Below are 12,537 nucleotides of genomic sequence, written 5' to 3' on the forward strand. Positions count from 1 at the left end.
TCTTAATGTTATGCTTCTTAATGAAACTGAAATTTCCTAATTCATAAATATTTTTAAAAGGTTCATTGGGGATGTTCCAATTTTGTAAATCAATTTCTAGTTTAGCAATCTTAGTTGCTGCAGAAGATAAATTAACACTATTCAAAATATGCTGGTTTGAATTCATGATAGGAAAATACGGTCTAGGGGCTTATAGTTCTAAAATAACTATTCAATAAGTATAAATAAACAGTAAATATGCAGATATCTATTAGATACAGTACCTTAACTTCTTAGATCTAATGGCTTCTTAGTAGTGTCTTCTTGGCTTTGCTTGGTATCAGAGCCATGTTGGTAGTATACGTATTTAGCACGAGCAGCTAAGTACATATACTGTCTAGGGCATGGCAAAATAACTTTCAATTATGGTATTTTAAACTTTAATTATACTTATATATATTTTACATACAGTTCTTTAAATTCTGGAACTACCTCCACTGTTATGGTTATAGGTGGTACTACTACTCCTATGGAAACCACCTGATTGTCGGCTTGCCTACCAAATATGTTTGGTGCCATCACGACGGGTTGGAATTTTGCGTCGTGACAAGTTGGTATCAGAGCACTAGGTTACTTAGGTCTCACGAGTCATGATCAGATTTTGTAGAGTCTTGCGGATTGGAATAGAGACGTATGTACTTATCTTCGAGAGGCTATCGAACCATTAGGAAACTTCACTTTCTTGTATTCTTTTCATGCAGATTTGTTTATTCGGGAATCTGAATTTTTATTCTTCTATTCTCTCACAAATGGTAAGGACATGTGCGACCGGATCAGGTAAACGGCCACCAGTACAACCATCTAGGGTCGCGAGAGTCTGGGTCTGTGGTAGAAGTCAATTTGCGGCTCGTACTGCAGCTAGAGCAACACCCGTGGAGCTACCAGTTGCTCCAGCTCAAGAACTGGTACCAGATGTGGTCGAGCCGGTGGGACCAGCTCAGGGACCATGTTACACCCCATGTTTTTGTACGTGGGAGTACATCGTAAGTTAATTGATGTAAGCTTGAAAGTACATAAAGTAAGTTAATTATGTTACCTTAGAGTTTAAATATTTAAGATCATGAATAACAATTACCAAGAGGGTTGGAAGGCTTAGAATCTAAACGAATCGAAGAAGATAAGTTTTGTCGAAAGTCAACAAGTTGGGAATGTTGTAACATATACTTTTGGGGTGAGACTAGGGTGCTTAACATGATAAGGAGGTTATGTAATGAGTTATTTTAGTCGTATGATAGCTGTGTGTTATGTTTGAAGTTAAGCGAGTTGTGGAACCAAACTTGGCAAAGGTCATCACAAGTTACATTCATAAATGTGCTTAAAATTAGGTCAAATGTATCTGATACTTTCTCCAAATATACTTTGAATTACGGGATGATCCACCTATCAAATTGAAGATCTACAAGTCTAGTTTCTAACTCATTAAACCGTTTGTTGACACTACATTGGAGAAGAAATATATTGGCATTTTCGTGAGTCTGCACAGACTGCATAGGTGACAAGTAGGTATGTCACCTACTTGCTTAAATGAAAGGATGAAATATGTCCAAAAAGGGGCTAGTTTGAAGCGGCAAAAGATCCTTTTTAAGGGATGATTTCCTTCATATATTACACTCATTATATATTAAAAAAATTCAGAGATACACCCCAGCAAACTTCTCCCAAAAAATCAACACAAAACCCTAAATGATTTTCTCTTCTTTTCAAGTTCTAGTTAGAGGAAAACCTAAGGGTTGAAGAACCAAGATAGGAGATGAGATATTCACCAATTAAGGTAATTATACTATCCTCTTTTATCCCTTTTTCAGCTGGAAAGGTAGATAAATTCATTCCATAATAATAAGAACTCACGGGACAGTGATCGGAAGTCGTGAGTTCAAGTTGTTCAACTTGTAGTGGATTATTTTATGGGTTGTTTCGTGTTGTTGTTGGTTTTTCTATTTTGCTACTATTGTTTTAGAGTTTGGGAGGATAAAGGGTGTGGAGAAACACCACATAGTGGCAGGGTGGTTGTCTGGTCATTGGTGATTACATTTTTGGGTTGTTTGACACCACTATGGTTGTCGTTTTATGTATGAAGTGATTGGGGTGTGTTGGGCTATTTTGTGGTATTTTATGATGGATACAAGGTTGAAAATGATGTATATATGTTTTTATTTCTGTGTTCTTGTTGTTGGTGATTTTATCTCGAATTGGGAGGAAGTAAAGATTATAGGGGAGATGCTGCCCATTTTAATATAAAATAAGCTTGTCGTTCGTTGTGCGATAGTTGTACCTTTCGTAGCTTAACGGGAGGATTATTATCATTGCTGTAGATTAAGGAGTGACGCGATGAGTTAAACATGGTTATTGGACATATTGCAATAAGGTATGTTAAGGCTATCCTTTCTTTTCTTTTGGCATGATCCATATGAAACAAACGAAATGAGCAAATGATCAACTTTCACAAATGACTCTATTCTTAGAAGTACTAGGTTTTCCCTAAGTTCTTAATTCACCATGTGCCCTATTATTACATCGCATGTTCATGGGTCTCGGAAAATACATAAGTTGATAAAGTTTATTTCGTAATATTAACCGAATGCATATTGATCTTATGATATCCCGAGATATCTTATTGACTTACTTCATTATGCATTGCATTCATTTATACATTTACATTGACCCATGACTAGATGGTATTATACACGCATATATTATATGTATATGGGGTATGGGGAAAAGTTACAACGTTATATACACACCACCATGTTGGTATACGTTGATGATTTCGCTCACAGAGGTTGAGATGATATGATGGGATGCCCTCAGAGGTTTGATGATATTATGTACACATATATCTATGCGTGGTATGACATTTATATGTATATGTATGACATTATAAATGTTTCATGATACACAGAGATGTTCAAATCTATAGGTTGAATCCTTTATTCCATGTTTCTTTTACGTCTTTTATATATTGTTTTTTGTGCCTTACATACTCGCTACATTATTCTTACTGACGTCCCTTTTTCCTGGGGACGCTGCGTTTCATGCCTGCGGATTCCGATAGATAGGTTGACAGTTCTCCTACTAGGATACCAATTCAGCGGAAGGTGTTGGCGCACTCCACTTACTCTGGATTTGCCTATTTTGTCAGTATGCTTTGGACATGTATTGATTTGTATGGTGGGGCCCTGTACTCTAAGAGCCTTGTAGACAGATGACATGTATATGGATGATTGTATGGCCTTGTCGGCCTATGTTTTGAGTGTAAAAATGATCATGTCGGCCTTATAGGCCCGTATGTCACATGTATAAGTTTGTATTCCATGCATGATCGTCCTATGTCGAGTATTCCCTTCTGTTCTATGTTGGTTAAATTAGGACGGCCCTTCTGGCCCATTTACCCGTGATGGTATGATAAGAAAGATATGTTACATTGGTACTCGGTTGGATAAGGCACCAGGTGCCCGTCGTGGCCCAACAGTTTGGGTCATGACAAAAGTGGTATCAGAGCAGTTCTGTCCTAGGGAGTCTACAAGGCGTGTCTAGTAGAGTCTTATTTATGTGTGTGATGTGCTCTAGACTTATAAGCAGGAGGTTATAGGACATTTACGACTGTCACTCTTTCTTATTACTCTAGATCATGTGGTAGAGCTCAGTTGTAAGAATTCAAACTTCTAAATTCTATTTTATCTGTAATACAATGATAGCTACATCCACAAAGACAGTTGGTAAGAGATTGCATGTGGTTGTGGAAGAGTTTAGTCAGAGGAACTCGATTTTGCATCATGCTTATGATGAGTAAATGTGAGGTCTTCAGCAGATCATGTGTGTACTAAGACATGTAAGCTTCTTGATAAGGAGCCCTAAAGAAAGAATATCTATCCACCCATATGGTAAAAAGGAATAAGAGAATCAGAAGGTATATACATGTTTCAGCAAGTAAAAGAAGCATGGTGAAGAAGGGTACGAGGTACCCAGTTAATGAAGATAATCAGTATTTACAATTCAGGAAGAGAAATATAAGCATTCTGAGTTACATTCAGGATCCAGTTGGAGTTAGAGTAACCCAAAATGGTGGATGGGTTGTTAGCGTTAGCTGACATTTCTGAATGATAGTGCAAACGTGGTAATAGTTCTCCTTGTGAGACACCCAGATAGTGTACTCTAGAATAGTATAGTTAGATATAAATACTAGAATGTTCAGAAAATTCAGAAGATAGGCGGTTGATGGAGCAAGGGGAGCTAAAAGTAAAAGAATGTTTTGTTGAAGTTTTCAGAATAAAGTGATAGACATAAATATTAGCAGAAAAATAACAAGAGAGTAAATGAAGCATTATGAGTATGATGTGATAAGTGAGTGATAACGGTAAATCAAAATATGAGAGGATGACAGAGTCTATAGTCAAGTGAAGGGAAAGACAAGAGGATACATGCCTTGAAACAATAAAAGAGTATAAGCCATAAAGCCATATCGTCATTTCAAGAAATAAGTTGGTGACTTCAACGTGATTGCCAGAAGGAAAAGTTAGACCCTGGAGAAATAGAAATCAGTATGGGCTGGTAAACAAGATAAACTGAACATGAATTAGGGACCGAATGATTCGATAATAGTCGGCATTGTGAGAATTTTAGAGATCGCGTTTTTGCAATAATAGAATGGACAACAGAAGAATAACCTTTAAAGGTGATTCAGGAAGACGCTTCCCTAAAGCAAGCACTGTGAGCAAAGATAACCTTAAGGATTAAGTGTGCTAGTTACACTAGGTGTCACCCTCATAAGTAAGAAATTTCATTATCCTTGGTGTAGAAGGGTTACCGCAAGGCGCGTAAGAGTCGGTGAAGATGTGAAAAGATGCCAAAGATGAAGAAAGGGGGGAAGATGGTGTGATATAGTATTATGTAGGAGTTATATGGTTCGGGTAACTATGGAATAGTAAAGGAAAATATGGTAAAAATGTGAAAGGAATGAGATTGTATTTATTGAGATCCTACAGATATGTTACGACTCCAGAATATTATGCAAGTACGATGCCGTGGAGAGGCAGTAAGTGTTCCAGCCTAGGATGTAATTGATAAATAAGGGAAAATGAACACTTGATACATAAGGAGCCAGTGCGAGAGGTAAGTAAAGACAAAGAAAATAACCCAAGAGAGATTGTGCGGAATATAGATATGAGAATGGACCAATGAGTAGCTAGTAGTTGATTCAGGAAGAGTCTAGTTATGGCTAGATAAGAGGATACAAATAAATCAATAGATTGTGCAAGATAAACATAGTGAACGCTAACATAGGGAGTTCAGTCTCGCAGATATGACAACGTGATCCTTGAGAAATATTCAGATAGAAGTTAGGATAGTTAAAGGTACTGTGTAGTTGTTACAGAAATAAAAGAGAGTGCCACTGGGGAGACAATCAAAATTTTAATTTAGAAGCAACCCTACCAGCACAAAGGTGCGAAGGTAAGTAACTAACGATAATTATGGGCGAGTAAGAACATCAAAAAAATCCTTCGGGTATACGATGTAATAATCTCGCAGCTTTACAGGAGTCAAAGGGTGTCCCCTAAGTACTACAACGCAATACTAGCTGAGGAAATAAGGAAGAAGGCTCCACCCTAAGCATAGTGACCTAACGAAGAAATGATCTTGTAACAACATTCTCACTACAATATTGTATGCACTCCATAAGAAAGTTGCACCTATCGTGGCTAATGAACGGGAAGAAAAAAAATGAAAAGTGATATTTGAGAACAAATAAGTTACAGGGAATTCTAGTATTCGCGGGCAGTAAGATAAGACAAGTATCCATGCAGCAAATGGAAGAATGACCAAGAAAAGTAATTGCTTATGTTTAAAGACAACCTAGAAGGCACAAAAGAAAATCTTTGGTGCTAGCAAGTTAAAGGAAGGTTGTGAGTAGTATAAATAGATATGTGTAGGTCGCAAGATAAGTATGGTAGAATGACAAAGTTTTAGGTAGATAGAAGTAAGGATAAGAAAAGGTGAATGAAAAGGTGACAAGAATAGGTAAGGCTTCAGAATTAAGCCCATCAAAACGAGAGAGCTGGTGGTTATCATAAGTTATAGAAAGCTTAGTATAGCTTGAATAAACTCAGAGGAGTTTAAGACTAGGGGCATTTAGAAGAGATGGAATGTTACCCTGGTAGTAGAATGAGAGTGTAATTGTATAATTGATGTGAGGATGATGTTTAGACCTTTGATTGGGTAATGATTCAAAGAAAATGGATTTCATAAATTGCAAAGGATTGGAATACCCCCATAAGATGAATCGCGTTGGATGCTATGAAATACGGTTAATGAAGTATAGTATCGTCCCTAGGTGTATCAGGCAAATCACTTCAAATGTTCCCCGATGCGACGTGAGCCCTAGTGACAATGTATTACGTAAGAGGTTTCAAGTAATCAGTGGTGGATTATGGATCAACATTAAGGTGAATCAAAAATGGATAGATAAAAGTTATGAAATATGAGATGATATTAGGCCGTCATTCTTAAGATGAACAGTAATGACGAAGCATTAAAGGACTTAGATTTTTACATATAGGATAAGCAGCGAGAGAGTAACCTGGAGTTGGGTAGCATACTTTGTTAATAATAAATCAGAGTAAGTGTTATGGTATAGTATAACCTACCTAGATGTAGTAAAGCAATAGTCGTAAGTTTGTCAATGTACCAAGTGAAGGACTTCAATACACCTACAGATGCCCAGACGGACAACTTGTCATAGTTCTGTATATGTCCACAAAGTGGCGCCTAGATATTTGCTAAAAGCTATAGGAAAAAGGAGAGAAGAGTCGCATAGTCTCACATACAAGGATAGAGTCATACAGGATGCATGACCGAAGGTAGCAATAGTTACGAGATTGGAAGAATTTCCACCATAGGTCGTGGTGTGAGAAAGAGGCCTAAAGGGAGGAATGCCCCGGCCTTTGGATTTATTCACAAAAAAGGTGCCTAAATGGCAAGGACAATACTAAAGTATTCATAAGATCTATAGGTTATGAGACTGATAAGCACATCAGTCAACATTCGAGGACGAATGTTTCAAAGGGGGGAATGATGTTACACCCCATGTTTTCGTACGTGAGAGTACGTCATAAGTCAATTGATGTAAGCTCAGAAATGAGATTATATTTGAAAGTACATAAAAGGTAAATCATGTTATCTTGGAGGTTAAATATTTAAGATTATGAATAACAAGTACCAAGAGGGTTGGAAGGCTTAGAAGCTAAACGAATCGAAGAAGATAAGTTTCGTCGAAAGTCGACAAGTTGGGAATGTTATAACATGTACTTTTGGGGTGAGACTAGGGTGCTTAACTTGATAAGGAGGTTATATTATGAGTTATTTTAGCCTTATGATAGCCGTATGTTATGTTTGAAGTCAAGCGAGTTGTGGAATAAAAGATGGCAAAGGTCATCACAAGTTCTTCATCCAAAAGGTAAGGTTCCATATCGTAGTTTTAATTTTGAATTTGGGGTAGAAGATGGTTAATGGGGAGTGTTATTCTTCGATGTGAGAGTGTTATTCATGCATGCATGTACTATCAAGGTTTGTGGGAAGGTTGTTGAGCTCAAATGAGTAGACTTTGGGTTGTGGGATGAAGGAATCCACCATAGGAGGGCCTTAAAATCATAATGCCCACCTAGTGTTTGATAAAATGCTCAAATGAGCTGAAACCACGAATACCCTCCTTATTTGTGTTCAATTTTGTTATGTTTCTAAATATATTGAAGTTGCTAAGATTTCCGAAATCATAAAGCGAGGTATGTTGTCTAAACTCCTCTTGTAGAATCGACTTCAATGATGTCCTAGTAAGTTGCGATCATGATTGGCTTAGTTTCTTATGTCTCATGTTCCGAGCCCTTCCTAATAGATTTGATTATTTTAAAATGAGTGTTGTGTTGAAAGATGTATGTACACAAAATGTGCTCCAAATGTTCCTATCATGTCATGATTTCCTCCGAGAATGTAATCTAGTAGGATCAGTGTATCAAAGATGTTGTGATTTAAAAACCATGTTTCAATTGCAAGCTAGCATGCCTAATCGTGGTAGAGAAACTCATTGTGCTTAAGACTCTTGTTTGCCCATATGTGTACTTAAAGTCTTGATTTAAAAATTCTCTTATTGATGATAATCCATGGTAAAGCTTAAAATTTATAGGGGTGAGTATGAAATATGAAATACGACTGACGTGCCAAGAATGATATTACAATTGTGGCCACGAGTGCCAAGGAAATGGAAAGACGTGTGAAAGATTATGGAATTAGTTGTAAATACTTTAAATAATAAATGCTTTGGGAGTATCATTTAGTTACCGAAGAAGGGTAGGTCGAAATAACCTAACCTCGAAACTACACATGTCGGTGTAGGAGTGATTGAGGGGTAAATTCTCGTGTTGATGTGATGAGATTGTTTCCCCTTATATTGGAAGAGATTGATGTGTTGAGATATTTCCCCTTAAATTGGATGAGAATACTGCTAGCAAGATGTGATGTAATGTCGACCCACACGGCATTGTGGTGAGACGGCTTAGCCGATCGGGCTGAGATCGGACGCTGTGCTAAAAGCACGGTGGTATATCGGTTCTAAAGATCTTCCAACTTAAAAATATTGAAATTTACTTTCCTCCAAGTTGACCCCTTGATACTATTTGAGTCTCTTATTGATTCATGTTTCCTTCTCCTTTTACTATTACCCGTTCTATTAAGAGGGTGTTTAGCTTTACATACTAGTACTATTTCATATGTACTAACGTCCCCTTTGTCGGGGGCGCTGCATCTTTAATAGATGCAGGTGGTTCCATAGCAGGTGGTATTGATCAATGATAGAAGCACACCCTCTCCTCAGTTGACTTGGTGAGCCCCATTTCATTTCGGGGTCATGTATCTCTTGTCCTTTGTGTATATTGTTTTGAGGTATAACCGGAGCCTTGTTGTCGGCACCATCATGCTACTCTTTTGTATCTATTAGAGGCTTCGTAGACATAGCGTGGGTGGTACCTTTATTTTGGGAAGTCAAATTAGAAATGTTGTATTTGTATCATATGTTTCCACTTCTAAACTATGAACATGTAATGTAATATTTTGGGGAAATCCTGGATGAAGTTCTAACGGTAATGAAATTTGGATTATTCATGTAACCTTCTCATTGTCTAATTAATGAAATATACCTTCTCTTTATTTATGGGTGAGTCTGGGTAGAAAGCATTGTACAAGCTTGCTTATCCGGGTTATCTCAGTTGAGTGCCGGCCGCGCTCCCCGAGGTTGGGGCATGACAAATTGGATAATTTTGGTATAGATAGACTCGTAATTGAATGGATGTTCGGAATTTGTGAATTTTGTCGGGTTCCAATGTGCGGGCCTGAGGTTGACTTTTTTGTTAAAGATCTTAGCTTTATCATTTAGAATCAATTCATATAGCTTTTATTGATAGTATTACGTTATTTTGGCTAGATTCGAGCCTTTCGGAGCTTGATACGCGCTGGAAGGGCTTGTTAGGGGAGTAATTTGGCTTGCTTGAGGTAAGTATCTTATCTAAACTTGGTTGAGGCACTAGTTACCTGAATTATTTGTGATAGCTACGTGCTATGGGGGCGCACATGTGTGGGGTTTGAACCCATGTGCTGACACCGGGGGTATTTAACATGCTCGGATTGTGCTTAGGCTATGATATGCCTAGAATTGACTGTTACGTTTTAAACTAATGTTTCTCACATTTGTAACATTGTTGTGAACTATTTGAGCCATATTTGAGGCTACATAGAGGTTAATCCCTGAATGAACTTGATAAATGCTATTTTGTGATGAAATTATTGATTTGAGCTATGATAGCACACCTTGCACATGCCTACACTTTAGCATGACATTTATACCAGTCCAGGAGCATGAGAATTTTTATTCATTCTTCACATACATGTATCCTTGTTTATTTGCTCCTGTGCGATATGATTGGACTGGGTGTTTGTGATCACGCCAGGCGGATTGTGTTATTTTGCCTATGACCATACCGAGCGGATCGTGTTGTTAAGCATGTGACCACGCCGGGCGAATTGTGTTGTTATGCCTGTGACCATGCCGGGCGAATTGTACTGTTATGCATGTGACCACGCCGGGCGAATTATGATATTGAGCTTGTGGCTATGCCGGGCTGGTAGCACGTTGAATTGGCCATGCTTGCGTGTGGATATGGATCCATCCCCCTATGGTCACCCTCTCACGTTTCTCTCTTAATGGTGTACACGCGGATATTGAGGAAAATTGATTAGTGATTTGGTATGGAATTGGAAAGGCGGAGGAAATCTGGCCAGTGTTTTTTTGAATTTTGCATTTCATCTTTACTTATAATTTTCGTGATTATTTATCTGATTTAACTGCATATTATCTCTATATGCTAAACATTGACTAAGCAGAGTATTTGAGAAACTGTACACATATATCCACATATGCTTCTTCTTGTGCTTTATGACTTGATTTCATTATTGTTTTGTACTTGTTAAAAAGATGAAACTGTACAGGTTACAGCTAGCATCATTTATAATTCGTACTTCTTTTACCCCGTCGAGGTTAGCTACGATATTTATTGAGTATATTGGGTCGGTTATACTACACTTTGCACTTCGTGTGCAGATCCAAGTACATCTGGATGCGTTGATTGCTAGACTGGTGCTAGTACCTGCTCGGAGACTTCGAGGTAGCTGCTATGACGCCCTCCGATCTTGATTCTCCTTCCTTTTATTTTCTTCAGTACTATCCTATTATTCAGACGGTTGTAGTAGATTTTGTTTTATGTTGAGATGTTGTAGTGCTCATGTACTCATTGACACCAAGTTCTGGGATAGTTCTAGTAGAGGTTCAGTTACTTTTATCAGATATTTATGAGATTTTTCCGTTGTTGAGTTCTTAAGCATGTTTTATTCAAGTGTTTAGTTGTTATGTGATTGTCGGCTTGCCAAGCAAGTGTGTTAGGCGCTATCACGACAGGCTGAAATTTTTAGTAGTGACAACAAATCTCAAGTTTACCGAAACTTAGGTAATATCTCCCATGTAACTGGGACTAATGTCATTTTATACATGTCTTATAACAACTAACAACACCCAATAGTCATAGCTACATACTATGGAGTTCCAGCGACTTCGTACCTTCACATGCCAATGGGGAACCGAGCGATCCCATACCATCTTGCAACAGTTACAAAACTAGAACATAAACAACGACATAGCACAATGGTAAGGTGTGAACATACACTGAACATTATTACAACCCGTGGGCATCAACACGTAGAGTCTAATAGCCGCATCTAATTTTCTATCACTCTATCCCCAACTTCTTACACATTCACTACTAAAAATCTGCTAAAAACCGACCAACTATTTCCGACCAATATTGGTCGGTCAAAAAAAGCGACCAAAAACCGTCCAGGTTGGACGGAAACTGGGGAAAAAAAATTTATATTTTTTTTAAACTAAATACCGACCAACGTTGGTCGGTAAATTGGTCAACGAATTGACCCAGCTGGTCAGACAAGAAAATTTTGGATTACCGACCAACGTTGGTCGGTAATCTGGATCCAATTTTTTAAATTTTAATAATTATTTTATTATTTAAAATATTTTATAATATTTAAGAATTTATATTTAAAATTACCGACCAACGTTGGTCGGTTAATGTAGGGAAAGCATTTACCGACCAACTTTGGTCGGTAATTATTATTTTCTGCAAAATAACTGACCAAAGTTGGTCGGTTATTACGTCAACATTGATCAAACTTTCGAATTACTTTTATATTTACTATCTAAATAATATAAATGTAATTCGTTAACACTTTTGTAATACAAATAATGAATACACTAACATATACTATATATAACATGCTATTTGTAAATTGATTCATCGACTTATAACTTACTTAGATGCATCGATGAATATTAAAAACAAAACGTTTGACCTATATCGACTAATAGTAAAAACAAAACGTCTCGACTTATATCGATTAATCTAGCTATGCCATGCATTATTAGTGATGAATGAATGAAAAATAAAAGAATTAATACTAAACATCTTTGACATATATATATATATATATATATATATATATATATATATATATATATATATATATATATATATATATATATATATATATATATATATATGGATCACAAATTAAATAAACGAAAGAAGATATTAGTATTAAGTAAACGAGTTAAATTAATAGGTCAAACATGGTCAAACTTTAACAAGCTATATATATACACACTAACATATACTATAACAAGCTATATATATATAGTTAAAGTATTACAGTGAAGTGTGTTTGTATGTGTATATATATATATAAGAACACGAAGCGCTTGGACCACAGGGTCGGGTTCTTTTAGGGATAGACTTGGGAAGATACTAATTAGTATATATACTTTATCATTAAATATATCTATTTGTAAATTGATTCATCGACTTATAACTTACTTAGATGTATTGATGAATA

The sequence above is a fragment of the Nicotiana tabacum genome, chromosome 15 (assembly GCF_000715075.1).
Source record: "Nicotiana tabacum cultivar K326 chromosome 15, ASM71507v2, whole genome shotgun sequence".
Classification (NCBI taxonomy): domain Eukaryota; kingdom Viridiplantae; phylum Streptophyta; class Magnoliopsida; order Solanales; family Solanaceae; genus Nicotiana; species Nicotiana tabacum.